The sequence below is a fragment of the Anabrus simplex genome, chromosome 2, assembly GCF_040414725.1.
Source record: "Anabrus simplex isolate iqAnaSimp1 chromosome 2, ASM4041472v1, whole genome shotgun sequence".
NCBI lineage: Eukaryota > Metazoa > Arthropoda > Insecta > Orthoptera > Tettigoniidae > Anabrus > Anabrus simplex.
Genome location: NC_090266.1, coordinates 474,267,784 through 474,289,781, shown reverse-complemented (window position 1 = coordinate 474,289,781; position 21,998 = coordinate 474,267,784).

Genomic DNA, 21,998 nt, shown 5'->3' with positions numbered 1-21,998 from the left:
ATCACACTGGGCGTCAAATATCACCACTCTGTTCCTGCTATCACGATGAGCACGAATTATTACTAAATAGTGCTAAGTAAACTTCCTGGATTTGAGATGTACTTTGACACACAAATTGGTTACACTATTTAACAAATTTAAACATTTTTTCATCTGGTTTGCAAAAGGATGGATTCACCTAATTTTGTGGTGCAGAATACACTGGTAAATTCGGATTTTCTCCACGACGTCACATTTTCTAGATATACAGCAGAAAAAAATGGTAATAGCGAAAATTGACACAATTAAGTCAAACAAAAATACACATTCAGAACGTTTGAAATCAATACTATTTTGTATGTATATATGGGCATGATGCCAACAAAAGGTCCAAATTAGTTCGGAAGATATTTTCACCTTTAATCGTCTTTGGTTTTTGAAAAATGCGACGACGGAGCTCTTCTTTTGTTTGCCGTTTCATCACTCTCCCTAACAGGACCCCAGCAGTAGCCATCCATCATAGAAGGGTTCCAATGGCCGTGGTAACGGTGTTCCATGGTATGAATGTCTTGATAAAAGATTTCACCGTACTCTTCGCTTACGGCTCCCAAATTTCCGGGAATAAATTAAGGTGTGAATGTAAAGAGTGAATTTTAAGCGACATTCTACACCCCATGTTCTTATAGTTGTCCAACAGTTCATTCACAATGGTAACATAGTTTTTGCCTTTTCTGTTACCAAAAAAGTCCTTCACAATTGCTTTAAAAGAATACCAAGCAGCTAATTTGATATCTGTGATTTTGGTATCAAAGGTTGTATCTTTCAGAAATTTTCTTATTTGTGGTCCATCAAATATACCCCCTTTCAGCTTTGCCTCACTTAATTTGGGAAACTTTTCTTTTAATTGATTGAAGGCCTCACCTTCTTTATCCAGAGCTTTTATAAAGTCCTTGATAAGGCCCAACTTGATATGAAGGGGGGGGGGGGAAATTATGTTATCGGGCTCAACCAATGGGGTATTGTTCATATTTACGTTTTCAGGAACATATGCCTTCCTTATAGGCCATTTCTTGGCTGTATACATAGTGGTTTCTGGTGTTACGGCTGTCCCAAAGGCACAGAAAGCAGCAGGATTTCGTGAATCCAGCCTGTAAACCTGTGAAGGGTGCAACAACTTTTAAATCGCAGCGAGGCTGCAATTCATGATCCTTACATTTGATTGCCTCTAGCAGCAAAGCCATGGCTTCATAAGTTTCTTTCACGTCCACTGCGTAAACCAAAGGTACCGATGGAAATGCATTGCCATTATGCAGTAGTACTGCTTTCAAGCTGGTTTTACTTGAGTCAATAAATAGTCGCCACTCCTGTGGATTATGTTGTACACCTAGCTGCATCATCAGATCATCAGACCATTGACATCTCTACATGTCCGTCTGTTAGGTCATCAGCCCAGAGGCTGGTTGGATCCTCAAATAGCACCACCAAAGGCTATGCAGTTATAGAGAAACTGCAAAAACCAATGGCAGAGCCCAAATTAGGCGTGAGGTAGTTTGCCATTGCTTTCATCACTGGACCAGAAGGTGCCACTGCAGCACGACTGATCCTATGAGCAACACCTTTCATAACACTCAGACACTAGTTGTGCTCCAATCATCTCTACATATACACATTGAATTCTGCATATCGAAATATTGAGCGAAGGAAGCACCTCTTGATCTGAAACATGAAATTTTTGCCCCTGTAGCTAGAAGGTTCCGTTGTTGCAGTCTCGAACCCAAGAGTTCATCCTGCTATTTCGAAAGTTTTAGATCGCGAACCAAATCGTTCAATTCCTATTGATTAAAGAGCTGAGGCGAAGTGTCATGATATTGAGGGCAGTACTCTTCTATATGTTCAATACTTTCTGATTCACTTGACATGGTGTCTGGTTCCGTTGCATTCAAGTTGCAGAGAGGAACAGGCAACCCCTCATCATGGGGCATAGGCAAATGCACTGAAGATACATTTGGATACTTTATTTGATATCTAGTTTTGCTTGAATGTCCCGAAATATTTGTAAGACAGAAGTAACAGTCTGTATAATGGTCTTTAGGCTCACACCACACCATCGTAACAGCGAATGGCATGGCTCGGCGTTTTCATTTCAACCACTCAGTTAAGGTTGTAGTACAGGTAATGGAGGCAATATGAGGTGCAAAATTTTTATCTTGTTCACCAACAGGACAATCAAAGTACAATGTATATGCCTTCTTAACCAAATCAGTGATTGGTTTTCTTTGGGCTTTTGAAGTGAATTTCTCACACACATTACAAAAGTTGTCGTTGTGGTTTAGACAGCAATGAGATTTACTAGTTGCCATTTTTCTTAGTGTAAGTTTTAAACACGAAATGTTTGCAGTACCTTTCACAGGAAACACTTACTGAGGATCTCTTTCACACCACTGGATTACCATAGCAACCATTTACTGACGATTTGTAGATCTTCTAGCTCTACTCTGCAAATTAAAAACAAACAGTTAAACATCAAAACAGAAGAACAGCAAAAAGCAAAATAGAGAATACGAAAAATAAAAACAAAAATAAAAACTTTAAAAACTCAAAAATGCTACGCGCTAGAACATTTTGAAAGGTATATTCGGATTATACACACCAAAATACATACTATTTGGTGTATCACATCCGAGATGCAAAATGGCTGTTGACTAGTGTAATTAATCAAACTGCAAACGAAGTCTGATGGAGAAAAATTCGTTCTTGGAACCACGACCTCTTTGTCGGATTCCATCATCGTCCCTTAAAACAAATGACACCTCTGGAAACATCCCGTTTCACATCTATTTTGCTGCACGTGGGATTATACTCTCATCTGGAGTCAATATGAATGATCCTTTACACGAGGAAAGATGCTCAAAAAGAATCACCACTTCTCGGGTAAAACTCTGAACCACATGAAACCGATTCTTGCACCTCATCACATCAAAAACATGTATATGGATACACATCATTACACAACAGCTCATTCTCCGCTGGTCAGACTGCTATCATCATACACACATCACCCACTCACTACATCCATAAATTTCCATCTCGCAATCAAAATTAGCATTTGCTTTCGAAACTCAACATTCTATTTAAATTCATGTACTAATTAAACATTCTGTATATATAATATTGGGGTTTTGTCTGTACATTGCACAGAATTAAACTAGAATGTTATTTTTGCATCGGCTGTTTCCACAGAAAGAAGGAAATCGATTGCTTATTTCTAAAACCTCGTATGTCCCAATGCTCTTCCTATCCATTATATTCCTTAAGACTAGTCACGCCTCCCAGCCTAATTTTTATATGCAATCCAGCGGAATAATTTTCCTTGGGTTCGTTTTCCTGTGCTGGCTTGCAAAGGAAGATAGAATTTACCGTACAGTGTTGTAGGGATATTGTTTGATAGCGAAATTACTCACTCCTACAGAAAAAAAAAACATTTGGAAGTACAATACCGGATAGGGTCATGGCATATTTTCCTTTACACACAACTATAGGAAAATGAACGCAACGAAAAATCATCTGATGGGCTGCATATTCATATTGGGCTGGGAGGCGTGTCCAGACTTCATCAACATCATCATCATCATCTGTTTACCCTCCAGGTTCGGTTTTTCCCTCGGACTTAGCGAGGGATCCCTCTACCGCCTCAAGGGCAGTGTCCTGGAGCTTCAGACTCTTGGTCGGGGATACAACTGGGGAGTATGACCAGTACCTCGCCCAGGCGGCCTCACCTGCTATGCTGAACAGGGGCCTTGTGGAGGGATGGGAAGATTGGAAGGGATAGGCAAGGAAGAGGGAAGGAATCGGCCGTGGCCTTAAGTTAGGTACCATCCCGGCATTCGCCTGGAGGAGAAGTGGGAAACCACGGAAAACCACTTCCAGGATGGCTGAGGTGGGAATCGAACCCACCTCTACTCAGTTGACCTCCCGAGGCTGAGTGGACCCCGTTCCAGCCCTCGTACCACTTTTCAAATTTCGTGGCAGAGCCGGGAATCGAACCCGGGCCTCCGGGGGTGGCAGCTAATCACGCTAACCACTACACCACAGAGGCGGACTGTGTCCAGACTTAAGGAACATAATAGATAGGAAGAGCACTGGGACATACGAGGTTTTAGAAATAAACCGTCGAAATGCATCTTTTAATCTTTCGTCTTCTCTGTCTGTCAGTTTGTCTGTCTGTTCGTCTGACTGTACGTATGTACGTGCATTAAGAGGAAATGGCTGAACAAAATGTAATGGAAATCGGAATGTAAAGTAGGGGAATAAGGTTCTACGATCTAGGCTATTAATAATTTAATTTACGCTGGTTTAAATGGTAGCTTGGGGAAGGCCTAAAATTTAATTCTCGAATATCTATGTCATTAGTGGTCCTGTCGGTAAATATTACATAACAAAAGTTACCGAAAATACAATTTTCAATCCTTTATGTGTAATAAGGATTTTACCGTACTGGATAGGATAACTGATATATTCATGATTTATTTTTGTTGCTTACCAGGGGAGGAAATGTCGTATGGGTGACCGATTCGATCTATCTTTGGTACACGTGTAGGGCATGACCAAGAGTATAAAAGTCGCAAGCAATTCTCAGCCGTTTCGGAGAAATTAATTAATGAAGAATTCCAGTGCGTCTATGTGCAAGCTATGTTTGCGGAAAAGACAACGAGCTCGTGGCGCAGCGTCAAGCTCTCCGCTTCGTAAACGCGGGATCGGTGGACCGAATCCCAGCGATGGACGGTTATTTTTCAAATATTTCACATCACTCACAAATTAAGGTTTCTTCAATAATGTTCCTTTTCGAATCATTTTTTTATTATTTTTTTTTTAGGGAGAAATGGGTTCTGAAAACATCGTACAGAAGCTGTTTGAAAAATTAATACTTATATTCCCACTATTTTGTACAAATAACTCCACCTTATCTTTTATTCAATATAGTGCTGTTCGCCCGACGAATTACTGCACGAACTAGGATGATATTGGTCATAGAAGCAGGGGAAATAATATTTATTGCGGCATCATGTGCAAGTGACAAATACCGTATTTTTACATTCGCAGGTGTTTTAAACATATCTATCGCAAAGCGAACTTCGTTGACGTTCATGAACGATGTCCTGTCATCGCACAATTTGGCCGCAAACCACGCCTATTTTAATATACCGCAGAAAATTTGTGCAGCCAACTGATGGCATACCATCGATTCATTATTTATATAATCTTCTCTGGTTCTGGAAGTTATTTCTCTTTCGTGTTCGATAATGTAAGGGCAGTTTAGCAGTCTTTTGATGCATTTCTTCACCTGCCGATAAAAATAAACATCGCACGGCTGCACTAATGGAGTGCATTTTGGTGGGATGAATTTATGCCGCACGTTGGTATATCATCTTCACCTGTGAACATCTCATCATACAAAACCGGGTTTGTTTGTCATCCCCAAGAATCGATTAGGAAAATAAAGTATTCTTCCTTCACGTATGGCTTCATCATCATCATCATCATCATCATCATCATCATCATCGGTTTACTCTCCAGGTTGGGCTTTTCCCTCGGACTCAGCGAGGGATCCCACCTCTACCGCCTCAGGGGCAGTGTCCTGGAGCTTCAGACTCTTGGTCGGGGGATACAACTGGGGAGTATGATCAGTACCTCGCCCAGGCGGCCTCACCTGCTATGGTGAACAGGGGCCTTATAGGGGGATGGGAAGATTGGAAGGGATAGGCAGGGAGGAGGGAAGGAAGCGGCCGTGGCCTTAAGTTAGGTACCATCCCGGCATTCGCCTGGAGGTGAAGTGGGAAACCACGGAAAACCACTTCGAGGATGGCTGAGGTGGGAATCGAACCCACCTCTACTCACTTGACCTCCCGAGGCTGAGTGGACCCCGTTCCAGCCCTCGTACCACTTTTCAAATTTCGTGGCAGAGCCGGGAATCGAACCCGGTCCTCCGGGGGTGGCAGCTAATCACGCTAACCACCACACCACAGAGGCGGCTCATGGCTTCATCATATCGATCAGAAAATCTTCGGTAGAATGCTGTTGTCAGTCTCCCGGCATTTGAGAATGGTAAAGTTTGTACATAGATTCGCATACGCGTCTAATATTTTTTGCAAACTTGGCACAAAATTGCCGGTCGGCTCTTGCAGACAGAAAAAAACATTTGGAAGTACAATACCGGATAGGGTCATGGCATATTTGAGGTATATGAATGCGTGACCTTATTCATATCCTTCTGCATAACAAGCACAACCTCCGATCCTTGTTCGGCGGGGGCTCGGTTGTACGTCGACTGGTATTGGCATCCTGAAAAAAAAAAGAGTCGAATGTAAGTACTTTATTCACTACATGACTTTTTAATTTGATACAAAACAAAAATAATTATTTTCCAAATACCTGTTTGGTCGGTGTAGATCCTTGTCGCAGTGTGTGATGAGGGCTCGTGTTTGCATTCGAATCTTTTCTGCTGCAGCAAAAGGTCTACCCCATTGTCTCGGTTTCTCTCACCGACACAAATTTTTTTTTTTCTTTTTGGAATTCGGTGTCTTCGATTGAAGACTTTGACCGACGCGTCCGAAGCTGGCGGCACCCTGAGCCCATTACTTGCTGGTTGGATTGGCGAGCTTCTACAAATCGATCATAAGTTCATATAACTTGTTTTGTATTCATCTGTCGTGGATCCACCTCTCCTAATTTGTTCCTCCCATATCTTTTACTGACCCATTCTCTGCTAATGGCAACCTCCCTGTCTTCGCAGAATTTTCAGGGTCCATTTTGGGTGCTCCTTCACCAAATTGACCACCTCTACTTTGTAATCAAGTGGAATTATATCCGTATTGATTTTCGAAATGTGTACGTCTGGATGGTACTCGTCGTCCGTTTCTTCTGTTGAAAGGCCTTCTTCATTGGGTTCTTCAAACATGGTAAGATCGTCTTCTGTAACAATTATATCGACGGCTTACTTCTAAAACCTCGTATGTCCCAGTGCTCCTCCTACCTATTATATTCCTTAAGACTGGTCACGCCTCTCAGCCCATCAGAACATTTTTCATTGCGTTCATTTTCCTATGGGAGTGTGTAAAGGAAAATGAACCTTAAATACATTGTACTGTAGGAGTGAGTAATTTCGCTTTCAAACAATATCCCTATAGTACTGTACGGTAAAGTCTATTTTCCTTTACACACTCGCACAGGAAAACGAACCCAACGAAAATTATTCCGATGGACTGCATATAAATATGAGGCTGGGAGGCGTGACTAGTCTTATGGTATATAATGGATAGGGAGAGCATTGGGACATACGAGGTTTCAGAAGTAAGCCATCCATATTTTCCGTCGTAGTTTCCATTATTTTGCTGTACAGTTTTACTCTGATTTTCATGTGTCCTTCTTTAATCACTGCGGAAGGTCACTATGTTATTATTTTCCAGCAGGAGCTGCTCGCAATACGCTAGCGCAGTTTAAATTGTATTTTCGACTTTTCACAAGTCTACAAATTTGAACCAGGTTCACTTTCTTCGGCTTTGGAAGGCCCAGACACATCACTGCCATGTGTATAAACAGACATTCCGCATTGTAAAATATCACGACGCTACTACCTCAAGAGCCAAGGAATGAATGCGGCTTCTAACGGTTTCCTGGACACCGTTTACCCTCCCGCTAAATAAATTCTGTTGTTCATGCGCAGCTCTCCCCGCAAGGTCAAAACGTGTCCTAATGGATACCCGTAGAATGAGTCACTGCTTGCGCGATACGAGGAAGTTTGAGATTTCACAGAAGTGATGAAGGGAGCACGCAGTGCCTTTTACGTATAAAGATATACATATAATGGAATACGCACAAACTTGTATAATAATAATTTATTTGCAATGCAGGGAACGCAGAACGTATGTGATTGAAAGAAAACTGTTTTCTCCTGTGCGATTTTTTCAGAAACCTTTTCCCGCTGTTTTATTGTAATTGTTCCGAAAATGAACATTATTAAAGGCAGCTTAATTTGTGAGAGATGCTAAATATTTGAAAAAATCGCCCATCGGCGTGATTCTATCCAGCGACCACGCGCTTTCGAAGCGGAGCACTTGCCACTGAGCCACGAGCTCGTTGTCTTCGCCGCAAAACTGGCCTGCACATAAGCGCACTGCAATTTTTCCCTAATTCATTTCTCTGGAACGACTGAGAATTGCGCCTTACTACGTGCACCTCTTATGCTCCTACACGTGTATCAAAGATGATTCGAATCGGTCACCTACCCTTGTAAGTCGCACTCACAGGAATGGACAGGGTGTAGACTTAACGGAAAACGTCAGAGCAATTATAAGTTGTTCAACACATTTCAGCAGGAGGGGTTGCTTCAGAAGGGAACAGAAGTATAAAACTCGATGTATCCCTCTTACGGTTGTTTTTACACCAAAATAGCTCATGGTGATTTTTCGTTCTATATCTTTTCCCGATACAGCCAGAAATAAGGGAAATATCACTGGGATTTGTGTGCAAGGTTAAGTCCAACAGTAGTAACTAACTCCATCGACTAAGTTGTAATGGATATCGGTCAAGCAACGTATTAAAGGCTTGGTACTTCTGACATTAGGTTTTAATGTTAAGCGTCATATGGATTTCGTTTTTTAAGGCAAGAAAGAGATCAATTCAAGATCAGCATAAATGCAAAATAACATGGAAGTTTAAAGGGCCACAGAGAGCAAGGAAGCGAGTACGTCACAACTAGCTTTCTAGGAGGCATGCCCGCTATTGAATCTCAAAATCTGTGGGAACAATATTAGCGGTGGACAAACATGCAATCATGTACATTCTAAGTTATTGTCTCGTCAACGACGGATACTACAGCTAGTAATCTTAAATAAATAAATAAATAAATAAATAAATAAATAAAAGATCGGATTTCAGAACCCGACAGGCTCCTATAACTGAAGGGACCTCTTAAGTATTGAAAGTATAGAATTTAACCTCTTCTGTCCTTCTCCTTGTCTGAACGAACGGCCCCGACACCTTCAGTTCCGGGTTCGTTTCTCGGATCGACTGTTTCTGCTATATTTTTGTGATTTACGTCGCACCGACACAGATAGGTCTTACGGCGACGATAGGATAGGAAAATCCTAGGAATGGGAAGGAAGCTGCCGTGGCCTTAATTAAAGTACAGCCCCAGCATTTGCCTGGGGTTAAAATGGGAAAACACAGAAAACCATCTTCAAGGCTGCCGACAGTGTGGTTCGGACCCACTATCTCCCGATTACTGGATACTGGCCGCACTTAAGTGACTGCAGCTATCGAGCTCGGTGGATCGACTGTCTTAACAGTGTTTGGTTTGTTCTTCTGACTGGGAGAATGGGTGCCCGTCTTTGTCCTAATATACACAGCACGCAAAAGCGAATACATCCGCCCATATAGGGTTGACATGAAGAAGGGCATCCGACCGTCAAGCAGGACCAATACACATGTGCGACGCAATTCGTACTGGAGACTTCACCAAGGCGTGGGAAATACCGTCGAAGAAGATGTGTATTACTATTCTTCTGAACTTATTTCAGAAGTTCGGAGCATCGATTTCCAATAGTCATCGGCCGGATTTAGGAATAGGCCTATATGTCGAGTGATGAATGTTGTTATGGAATCCATTGTGTGTTGTGTAATTGTGTAATTGTCTTTTGGATTTGTGTTGTGAGAAAGTAAACCAACTGCTGGTAAACTAAACGTTTCCCGAAGAACTTTTCTAACTTTTTCACGTGCCTTTTAACTTTTAAATTCAACTCAACACAGTTGGTAATTATTTTGTGTTTCTGACATCTCAATAGCAGGGGAAAAACGAAGAATGTATGTGCTTCTTCTTGACTTACTGAAGTTCGAATCTTTGATAATATTACCGTTAGTGTACCTATTTCTAATGCTTTAAATGTTGCTTTCACACGCAGAATACCTGGTTTGATAGTCTCTTGCGAAACGAGACACTGTATTAATTATCAGATTGAGGTGCCGTAAGTTGCTGTCTCCTGATAAAGGTACTTAGTAGAGGCTAGAACAAAGTGTGACTCTCGCCCGTTTTTGTGATAACAGGTATGAATTCTGCTGAGTTATGGATGACGTTGAGTTAAAGGTTCAGGACGTCATATTTGGTTGTTGGTCCTCTGAAAAGTTTTCCCGACAAAAACATTGGGGTTGTAATGTCATTCCCTGTCTCACTGAGGAAAACAATGGCAAATTGCCTCACTCCTCACTTGGCCTAGAATGTATTTTTACAGTGCTTTCTTGGATTTATTAGGTATCCTTACAAACACATAAACATTTATTGCCTCTTCCTAATCTACATATTGTGGGAGGTAATGACATAACGAGAAACACATTGAGAGAGAAAGAGAGATTTCCGGACTTGAAATAAGACTTAATTACGATATTTTCGATGATTTGATGTTGAAACTTACGAAAGATACCATTCACGTTAGGTGTTCTAAAAGCAGGAATTGAAATCAAGGAGTGCAGCCTTCCAGTCTTACAACAAAACTGTCAAGGTGTGTAGGAAATGTGTGTCTGTCTTTTAGACGGACACGAAGATATTATTATTTCTTTCATTCTTTATATCTTTCTTCTGTATTTATTTATTTATTTATTTATTTAATCCGTTTACCCTTCAGGGTTTGTTTCTTCACCGGACTCAGCGAGGGATCCCGCCTCTACCATCCCAAGCGCAGAGTCCTAGAGGGTGAGATAATTGGTCGGCGATACAACTGGAGATGTGGGCCTTGTGGGGGTGGGAAGATTGGAAGGGACAGACTAGGATAAGGGAAGGAAGCAGGCGTGGCCTTAAGTTAGGCACCATCCCAGCATTTGACTGGAGAAGTAGTGGGAAAACACGGAAAAGCACTTCCAGGATGGCTGAAGTGGAAATCGAACCATCTCTATTCAGTTGACCTCCAGAGGTTGATTGGATCGCGTTCCAGTCCTCGTACCACTTTTCAGATTTCATTGCAGAGTAGGGAATACAACCCAGCCCTCCGGGGATGGCAGTTAATCATATTAACCACTTAACCACAGTGGCGGCATATTATTATGTTTCACGGGTTTTGTCTTCATTGGGTTTCTATATTCATAAGTTACTCCTCGAAAATCTCATTATTACATGATTAGGATTTGTTGGTGCAGATTGATTTCGAAGATCAATCAGTATATGGCAAATAACAGACTGATGATTTTTATCGGGTTGTTTAGCTGAATGATCAGCGTACTGACCTTCAATTCAGAGGGTACATGGATCAGTTCCCGGCAGGGACGAGGGATGGTGATTTTAATTGCATATGATTAATTCCTCTGGCCCGGGGACTGAGGTTTTGCTTTCATCTTAATACGTTTTTCTCCATCCAATTGCACGTCACGCTGCTAAGCATCACAGAAATACGCAATAGTGAATGCATCTATCCACATCGATTTGGGATCAAGAAGGACCTAATCCACGACCAGTACTTTCCCCAATAAATTGCGAAACGTCGAGAAAGAGGAAGAAGATTTAGATGGACAGTTTCATGGTCCAGGGTAGCAGACGTGACATACATCTACGGTATTTTACTATTTGTTCTACATCGCGCCGACGCAGACTGGTCTTATGGCGGAGATGAGATTCGGGAAGGAATCGACCGTAGACTTAATTGAGGTACATCCCCAGCATTTGGCTGGTGTGAAACAGGGGAATAATGGAAAATTGTCTTCAGGGCCTCCCACATTGGGATTAGAACTCACTATCTCCTGAATGCAAGCTGATAGTTACGTGGCCCAATGATAATCTTTTCGTTTGTGCTGAGAGATATGAGACAAATAGCAGGAAAGTTTTATGATTCGTGAAGAAATAGTTCTGCTTTCTCAGAAATGAACCATAACTGTTCGAGTAATATCGAAGGAGACGAAATGGATTGAGATTTTTTTCGAACAAATGTTGATAAATACTCGTTCACAGGAAGAGGAAATACGGACCGATATAATTTACCGAGGTACATGTTTGATAAATTTCCAACTTATTCGATTTCATTTGAGGAGTGCCTTTTCAGAAATTGCTATTTCCACCCTAAGAAAGTTGTAGGGAAAAGCGCAAGAAACGTAAAAGAGGCACATGGAACGTACTAAACTCTTCACCGCCCTGAAAGGATACCTACCATCCGTACCTCTCAGAATCACATGAGTTCCTTCCTTCAGGGTTGGAATGGGATTTTTAGTCATTTGCCGAACGTATCGGGCAGGTTTACAGTAATAGGTTGTCTAATTCCTACTGAATAAATGGACTCTAATATTGGCTACCTTTAGTTCAATATTTATTGACTTAGAAACATAACGAAAATCCTTTAAATGAAATTTAATAATGGACAAAACTGATGGCTCTGGAATTTTTTTTTTTCTATAAATGCTCGCTGAAATGGATTTGACACTGTGGCAGCATTCGTGACTTACCTGCCTGAAGGGCATTCCATCGGAGAAACCTCTCTATAAATTACTTTAGTTACAAAGAAAGTCCTGGAAAACCCTAACATCAATTTCCATGTCCAATTGTGATGCCATAATGACTCGTGATAATCCAGTACACGTGATACGAGTTCCGGATTCTAAATACACTGGCGGAAATACATCCAAACACCATGAAATAAGGAATGTACAGTACGGAAATGTTGGCAATATATTTGTCGAAGTAACATATTTAATTGATTAAAGATACAAGACTACAGGTTAATATCCGCGCGAGAAAACCCATCGCAAATGTGCAATGCTGGTCCATTAATAAACGGTGTAATCGCCTGAATGTTGAATGCAGGTGTGCAAACGTGTATGCATTTTGTCGTACAGGTGCCGGATGTCGGCTTGTGGGATGGCGTTCCGTGCCTGTTGCACTTGGCCGGTCAATAGAGGGACGGTTAATGCCGGTTGTGGATGACGCTGGAGTTTTCGTTCAATGATGTCCCATACATGCTCGATTGAGGACAGATAGGAGGATAGAACAGGCCAAGGCAATATGTCGACTCTCCGTAGAGTACGTTGGGTTACAACAGCGGCATGGGAAAGCGCATTATCGTGTTGGTAAAAACCACCCCCGGGTATGCTATTAATGAATGACAGCACTGCAGTTCGAATCACCAGACAGACGTACACATCTGCAGTCAGGGTGCGTGTGATAACCACGAGAGTGCTCCTGCTGTCATAGGAAATTGCTCCCCAGACCAGAACTCCTGGTGTAGGTCCAGTGTGTCGACGCCACAGACAGGTGGAACGCAGGCGCTCACCTGACCTCCTTCTCTAACCAACACATGCCCATCACTTGCACCAGGCAGAATCGGCTTCATCGGAAAACAAAAAGGACCTCCACTCCACCCTTGTACCACTGAAGTCTCAGACGGTGGAGCTTTGGGATAAGTGGAATGCGCGCCGCAGGGGGTCTAGCTCGGAGCTGTCCTTCAAGTAACCGATTTCGAACAGTTCGTTGCGTCACTGTGGTGCAAACTACCGCTCGAATTGCTGCTGCAGATGCAGTCCACTGCGCCACTGCGATACGCCGAATACAACAGTTCTCCCTCCGGTTGGTGCCACGGGGACGTCCGGATCTCGGTCTTCTTGTGAACGTACCTTCTCTTGACCACTGCTGCGAGCACGCATGCACAGTAGAGACATTCCTGCCAAGTCGTTCTGCAATAGGGCGGATGGAAAATCCACCTTCACGTAGCCCTATTATACGGCCTGGTGCAACCGCAGTGAGCTGTTGATACTGGTCTCTTTGTCATCGTAAAGGCATTCTTGACCCACTCACAGTCACTCCGTCCAATGCCACAGGTAACTAATGCTCTCGCACAGTACAGCCCGTATATAAAGTAAACGTGATGTGTAAAGTCATGGAGCCGCTACTAGTGCCATGCTGATGCAATTTCCTGGAAATTTGAATCAGCGTCATATATCAGATGTATAAACACCGCTACGAATGTTCGTTAATCTAGCACAATCCCTTCTTGGAGTTTGGATTTTTTCCTGTCAGTGTATAATTAAGGTCATCCAATCCATGCAGACCAAGGAGGATTTATTCGTGGATCCTTAATTGAGTTTGTGGCATAACGCGCGACGACGTCATGGGTCAATATTTGTCCTTTCTAAAATTAATGTGCACAAATTTGGTGATCAAAGAAAATTAACTAATGTGGCTGAGGGCCCTGATAATGTCAGTGAGGCTGATGGCCTGAAAGAAATGTGTATAAAGGCGGCTGATGGCCAAAACACAGTTAAAATAAGATGGCTTATGGCTAAGGTTTCCATTTATATATTCCCTAGCACCTACCGTACCTATGAATTGAAAAATCAAAACAACAACAACAAAATACTCACGTCACACGTGGCGGTAAAATCCCTTACATTCAGACATGTCCCCTTAATCGTTCTGTTGACAAGTTAACTTCCCCAGAAATTAAAACTAAGACTTCCAGAATTAGTTTGAGTCTGTCACTTGACGATACACTATTTCAAAAAACGGTTTTGATAATACTAATAAATGAATTTAATCATTTCATTATGAAAAAATAAATTTAACTAACACCGAAGAAGTTGTTTTTCTAATACACGCTTTCAGTTTCCGGAGAATAATTTATTTAATTACTTATATTTTCGCAGGCACGCTGTGGTTTTCCTGTATCGGAGATAAAACATATTTATCACGAACTGTTAGGAATTAAGTGTTTACTGTATTATGACAACAATCTGGTCTTAACTGTAAGTTAATTACATTACATCCTAAACAAATCTGAAGCTTGAGTAATCCGTAACCTAATATAATCCTAACTCATCTACATCCTATATATCGTCGGCTTACTTCTAAAACCTCGTATGTTACAATGTTCTTCCTACAATGTTATTCCTTAACACTGGTCACGCCTCTCAGCCATATATTTATATGCAATCCATCAGAACCATTTTCGTAGTGTTCATTTTCCAGTGTAGACGTGTAAAGGAAAATGGACCTTACCATACAGTATTGTAGGGATGTTGTTTTCATGGTAAATTTAAGCACTCCTACAGTTTAAAGTATTTAAGGTTCATTTTCCTTTACACACGACCGTAGGAAAATGAACACAACGAAAATCCATATGTGGCTGGGAGGCGTGACCAGTCTTAAGGAAGAAAATAGATAGGAAGTGCATTGGGAGATACGAGGTTTTAGAAGTAAGCCATCGATATATAATCATAGTAAACGCACGTTAAAATAACCCTATAAATTATTGACAACATATCCCACACCACTTGGAATATCCAGCAACATTAGTACGGCTTCACTTTGGACAGATCTCACATGGATCACTCCAACAACAACAACAACAACAGCAACAACATCGACATCACGCAACAAAGTGTAAGTGGTAAAGAATTTTCAATTAGGAATAAATATTGAACAACTGAAATAACTTGGTCATCCCTGGGAATATCCAACAACATGAGTGCGGCTCCTCCTTGGACACCTCTCACGTGGATCACTCCGCCAGCAACAACAAACGTGGCGATCTATCTTCTCACTTTAGAATGAAACGCGAACGATTATAAACCTATGTCCCTAGAATTAGTCATGTTGTTTTAGAAATAATGAATCTAATATCTCACAAGTTAACGTTAATTCTCTTGGCTAAGTAATAATAGCGTTTCTCAATACTAGCACTGAATGGTAACTTCGCCTCCTATTTATCGTTTACCAAAGTCTATTCTCGACTGCAAACTAGCCGGCATAACAATAAAAAAAAGTATCCCGAACATACGGTTTCGTACCTGGATGCAAATACAATCTTTCTAGCGTGAACAAAATCATTCCTTTCAACCTCTAAACAGAACTCTTAAAAATGCATTCAAACTCTAAGAAATAAACTCATGTTTCCACAACATACCGTGACTGAAATTAACGCCAAACTAATGCAATATGCGAGAAGGTTTGAGTAGGCACGTCTCATAAAATTTCTCCTCCAAAATTTCATTCAACGGGATCGATGGTCTAACCAACGGATTTCAGCAAACCTCCCGTGCCATACATTATTCGCAAATAATCCTCCGACATCTCTGATACACAATGTCAAAGCACCTCAGGACAGTCGGCTGGCAATCCACTTCTTAAAAACTACAGGACTCAAACGCCTGAGCCAAATTCAACCTCCCTTCTACAACACTGACACGGGATATATGATCTACATCTTCCACTATGACAAATGTACTCCTTCTGACGACGTAAAACCAATTTCCCGCATATTTCTTAGCATTAAAACAGTTCCTCAAATAAACCGAAACTCGGAGCATAGACTCCCTGACAAAATTTCCGTATGGTAGTTCACAACACATCTCACGAAAATTCTTAACATTCAGTTCTTAAGTGGACACGGTGACATAATAAAGTAAACACTTTATGAAAGTAGTAAGTTACATTATCTTATGAAAAACATCATCCATTGCGAAGTTCGTAACCAGCTTTCTCTGTGCCTTAACCGGCAATCATAAATACATTCCTGGAATTCTTATATTTTTTTTTTCAATTATTTGGGATTTTCCTTTGTGTCCGACTCCTTGGCTCAATGGTCAGCGTTAAGGCTTTCGGTTCAGAGGTTCCCCGGTTCGATTTCCGGCAGGGTCTGGGATTTTAATAGCGTCTGATTAATTCTTCTGGCTCGGGGACTGTGTAATTGTGTTTGCCCAAGCACTTTCCTCTTCATATATATCAACCATCACTGAAAACACGTAATAGTGATTCATCCCTCTATATAGGGATGCACCAGGAAGGGCATACGGCCGTAAAACGGGGCTAGATCCATATGTGCGACACAGTTGTGTCACAAGTGTGGAAAAGGCGGTAGAAACGGTTGCAATTTTCCTTTTGATACAATGGAATTAACATTTTTATGGACCTGTAAGTGACTACACAAAAAATATACCCTCACACGCAAATTGTCTTTTACAAATCCGCACTCGTTTGTACGAATGTTTTCCCCGCACCCGCTTTAATTGTACGTACAGGAACACCTATTTTAATTCAGTTCGGAACTTCGGCGCAAGTACGACCGCCTGTTTTACCGTCTATGAATTTTAACATTATTCCACATCTGGAATACCGACAATACTTTTAACTGTTATGACTGGCGATCTGATTTGCGATTCGAAGTGTTCTATTAATTCCTTGGCTACTGCCAAATACAAACTGACTAGCAATTATCGAAGACAAAATTCACTAGTGTTACAGAAATACTTTCACCTCTACTGCTGAAGGATATGTTCCAGGCTAGCCTACACGGCTAGAACCTAAGTCCCGTTTTCGGACTTGCTCTCTAAACGTTGATTAATGAGCTCGATAGCTGCAGTCGCTTAAGTGTGGCCAGTATCCAGTATTCGGAAGATAGTGGGTTCGAGCTCCACTGTCAGCAGTCCTGAAGATGGGTTTCAGCGGTGTCCCATTTTCACACCAAGCAAATTCTGGGGCTGTACCTTAAATAAGGCCACGGCCGCTCCCTTCCCACTCCTAGCTCTTTCCTTTCCAATCGTCGCCATAAGACCTATCTGTGTCGGTGCGACGTAAAACAAGTTGCACAAACCCGTTGATTTGGAGTGTCTGAAAAGCGACATTTTCACGCCGAGTTTCAAAGGGAAAATGATCAAAATTAAGATGGCGGGAGCTGTTTTATTGCAGTGTAACGATGTCATAGGCCGAACACTAACAAAATTTCATATCCAAATAATTTTAACCGGCACTCGTCATACGGTATTGGAAAATTACACCGCTACTTTTTCTATTTGTCCAAGGATTATGACATTTAATTCATAAGATTTTACCTTCTAAAATGTAAGTTCACTCAGGCACCATGTTTCCGACCCTGTCACAGATTTTAACAATCAGGCGCATCTTTTCAAGCTATCCTTTATATGATCAACTAGAGATGTCAAACGTTCGTCATTAACAATGAATTAATTACACTTGTAGTCCTTGTAACTTTTCTTCCGTTAATTTCGTCTCACTTCCTTTCTAGATCAAATACGACTGGATTAAACTCCCGCCCATCAATCATCCTGTATTCTTACACCCTGCCAATACGTGAAAATGACGTCGTTTCTCCATTCGTGGGAATTCCACGTGTCTAGGCTGACCAAGAGAAAAATATAAGTCGAGCTCCGCATGCTATTTGCCCACCTGATTCAAACTTTCCTAACTTCTCAGGAACGGACTCTGGTTCACTCCTCGGGTTCAAGACTCTGGGTATTCTTAGCTCATAGGTTATGGGTTCAGTACCCAAGATCGGATTTGGCACGCATTTTAAGGAACTACATCTTCCTGGTATGGATTCCTCATAGCAATCGATAATATTCAAGTACTGTAATGCATTTGGACAAAATGTCGATTTATCTTTTGGAAGCGGAAGTAGCAAAATTTTGAACAGACAACCCTCATTTAAGAAAAGGCTAGATAATTAACCGAAGGGAAGGGAGACAGCCCTAAATGCAGATTATTGGGATTGATTGATTGATTGATTGATTGATTGATTGATTGATTGATTGATTGATTGATTGATTGATTGATTGATTGATTGATTGATTGATTGATTGATTGATTAAGGAAATGAAATAACTGGTGCAGGTAGGAATTGTTTTATTTGAATTTCTTGCATAAGAGGAATAGGCACTGCTTCATTACCTGCGTATAAATATACGTTGAGTCAGAAATTCGGCCAGTTTTTACTGCTCTTTGTCTTTCTTAAACTGCTGTTAATTATACCTGATTTTTCTTTGAAAATTTCTCTTGTGAATCTGGCGATCTTCTTATTTTCTCTTTTCTTACGCACTGCCGGTAATACGTTAATAAATAATACATTGCAAATTTCAACGATGATTCTTCGTTCTTTCATTGGCAGAGGCATTACAATATATTCAATATGTACGTCATCAGTTTATGGATTAAATATAATTAGCTTCACCTGTCGCAAAAGTTTTCATTTTGTAAACTGTAATATATTATATCGTCGCTGCCGGGACAAAACCTCCCATGTGAAATATTATAGCTGGGAACTTTGGCCGGTAAGTTTCTCTCACCTATGGTGCAATACTGTGTGCATATTGTCAAGGCATTCTCGCTCTTCATAATGTATGTGCTGCGGGTCGGTATATCTCCAAAAATATTAACACAGGAGGTTTTGTCACGGCAACGGCGATATCTTGTTTCGAAGTACAGCATGTGTAAGAAAACTGAACTGAACCGACAGAGATGAGTTGTAAAAGGATGTATTTAAGCATCAGCGTGTCATTCATTCTGACTCCACCAAGTGAATCATATGAAATGAATAGGAAACTGTTTCTAAAATAATTTAACGCAGATATGTTAAAGACGTTATATTCGCCGAGTGTTATTCATAACAGTCCGCCTCTGTGGTGTAGTGGTTAGTGTGATTAGCTGCCAACCCCAGAGGCCCGGGTTCGATTCCCGGCTCTGCCACGAAATTTGAAAAGTGGTACGAGGGCTGGAACGGGGTCCACTCAGCTACGGGAGGTCAACTGAGTAGAGGTGGGTTCGATTCCAATCTTAGCCATCCTGGAAGTGGTTTTCCGTGGTTTCCCACTTCTCCTCCAGGCAAATGCCTGGTAGGTACCTAACTTAATATCACGGCCGCTTCCTTCCCTCTTCCTTGTCTATCCTTTCCAATCTTCCAATCCCCCGCAAGACCCCTGTTCAGCATAGCAGGTGAAGCCGCTTGGGCGAGGTACTGGTACTTCTCCCCAGTTGTATACACCGACCCAAAGTCTCAAGATCCAGGACACTGCCCTTGAGGCGGTAGAGGTGGGATCCCTCGCTGAGTCCGAGGGAAAAACCAACCCTGGATGGTAACCAGACTAAGAAAGAAAGGAAGAAAGAAAGATATTCATAACAAATCGATGGCTTACTTCTAAAACCTCGTATCTCCCAATGCACTTCCTATCCATTTTCTTCCTTAAGACTGATCACGCCTCCCAGCCACAGTTGGATATAGAGTTCATCAGAACAATTTCCGTTGTGTTAATTTTCCTATGGTTATTTGTGAATAAAAATGAACCTTAAGTACGTTAAACAGTAGGAGTGCTTAAATTCGCCATCAAAACAACATCCCTACAATACTGTATGGTAAGGTCCATTTTTCATTGCACGTCTGCACAGGAAAATGAACACTACGTAAAAGGTTCTGATGGACTGCATATAAATATGTGCTTGGGAGGCATGACCAGTGTTAAGGAATATAATGGGTAGGAAGAACATTGTAACATACGGGGTTTCAGAAGTAAGCCGACGAAATACTATTTAAGTACAATTCCAAAACCATCCAAAACCATCTCCACATTCGAATGTACAGTCCTCATATAATAGTTTCAGACTGTTGAGGAATTCGGTTTCTTCATTTAACAAATATCTTTTTATTTCCCAACGAGTGTATATTTAGGAGTGTAGTCAATATTTGAAGTATATTTGCAGACTTTGCCAAAGAAAGTGAACTTAATTTTTAAGGTAGAACATAACAACTTTGGAAATATACCCATATTCCGAGTACAAAAATTTCAAAATAATTGTCACTGTTTACATGTATGTTATACCGTACGAAGCGTTACATTTCTTACAGGTAGCCTAATGTGCATGAAATGTCAGCATTATATAACTGAAATATCCCTTGAAATTCTTACCTTGGGGTCGCATGTTCGGGTTTCAGTTTTTCAGTGCACAAGTACGGTAATATTTGCATTATCCGTATGGTTATGACGACAAGGGACCATTACCGATTTCATTACGAATGAATACTAGTAGCGACACAGGATTGACGATCTCGATGTCCAAAGAAGCTAAATGTAAAATATAAACGGCTGTAATGTTTTAATTCCATTAGTATTGGTAAGAAGTGGCTAGGCGATCGTGAAATTTACAACACAGGAATAATTTTCGAACTGTTTCCTCATATAAACAGTGTATAGAAATCCTTATACCTACACCGTCGGAATAAATTCCCTCTGCTACACTGTTATTTACTCTCTTACTTCTTGCCAATGCAAAAGATAAGCTTACTACAATTTTTCTAGTATCCCCTGACGATAACAGCAAAACTCTCGCTGCTTTTGAACGAAACAACACTGTGAGTAACCAGCGAATCATCCTTTCAAATATTTCCACTGTTTTCAATTCCTAGTATAACTGCGTTTTTTTACTTGTGTAGCTTATGTACACCAGTAGCGTGTAGATATCAATTTGTTCTGTTGACCGACCGACATGACAGATCCCATGTTGACTCGATCCCGTTCAGTTTACCTTCACAAACATTGCCGTAGATGTGTTTAAACGTGTTGATAGGACTTGTAGGTGCTAGTTCCTCACAATATAGATCCTCTCGCTTGTAGTCAATACTCATGCAGCTGGATTTTCTTCAGAAGAGGGGTGATCACCACATGAATATTTACATTACTTTCTTCGAAATAGTCTGATAGCTTCTGCGGAAGAAGGAGTTCGGGAGACATGAAAAGATCTTCTAGCTCAGGCTAAAGGATTTACTGTAAAAGTTATGTACATAAACGCACTTGAAATCGCTTCGGTCAACATTCTCTGGGAAGTTCCAATCCGTCGGTGGGAAGTATTCTCACGACTACACGTATCATAAAATGTGTTAGGAAGCTAAGAAACATTCAGAGTAGTACACAGTGCTATGCTGTGATTGAAATGTTGAGAAAAAGGATTGGATTATGAAAATTATTTGTATGAAACTTACGTAATGAGCTCTAAATGAGTTGAAGTGATAGCCTACTGTAGATGTATACGTTTGAACACACTCTATGTGTTGACTGTGCAACTAAAGTTAAGTAATTCAGTCTCGGACCATGATTCATTTCCACAGCCATCCTAAGTGTTGATCGTCCCAGGTTCTTTTCATACTATCACAATATCAACGATGTGAATGAACCTCATGTCAATTCATAGGGCAAAAAATGAACTGAATGCACTG